Genomic DNA, 313 nt, shown 5'->3' on the forward strand with positions numbered 1-313 from the left:
GGGGCGAGAGAGAGAAGGCGCTGACACCGGCCGAGCTGAAGGAGCAGCAGGAGGAGATCAAGCAGTGGACGGGGGAGCTCCGGAGGGCGAAGAAAGGTTTTCAGGAGATGCAAGAGAAGGTTCTAGAACTTCGGCAGGCGCGGGAGAAGGAAGGGGCGGAGTGGACGGAAGTAAAGCGACGGTGGCAGCAGAGCCAGACCCGTTTCGAAAATTACCACCGGCACAAGTCGGAGTTGCTCCTCTTGAGCGTGAAAGACGATTTGGAAACTTTGGTGGAGGAAGTTCCATCTGCCTTTTCGTGGAAAATGAAAAC

The sequence above is a fragment of the Nannochloropsis gaditana genome (assembly GCF_000240725.1).
Source record: "Nannochloropsis gaditana CCMP526 unplaced genomic scaffold scaffold298, whole genome shotgun sequence".
Lineage (NCBI taxonomy): Eukaryota > Eustigmatophyceae > Eustigmatales > Monodopsidaceae > Microchloropsis > Microchloropsis gaditana.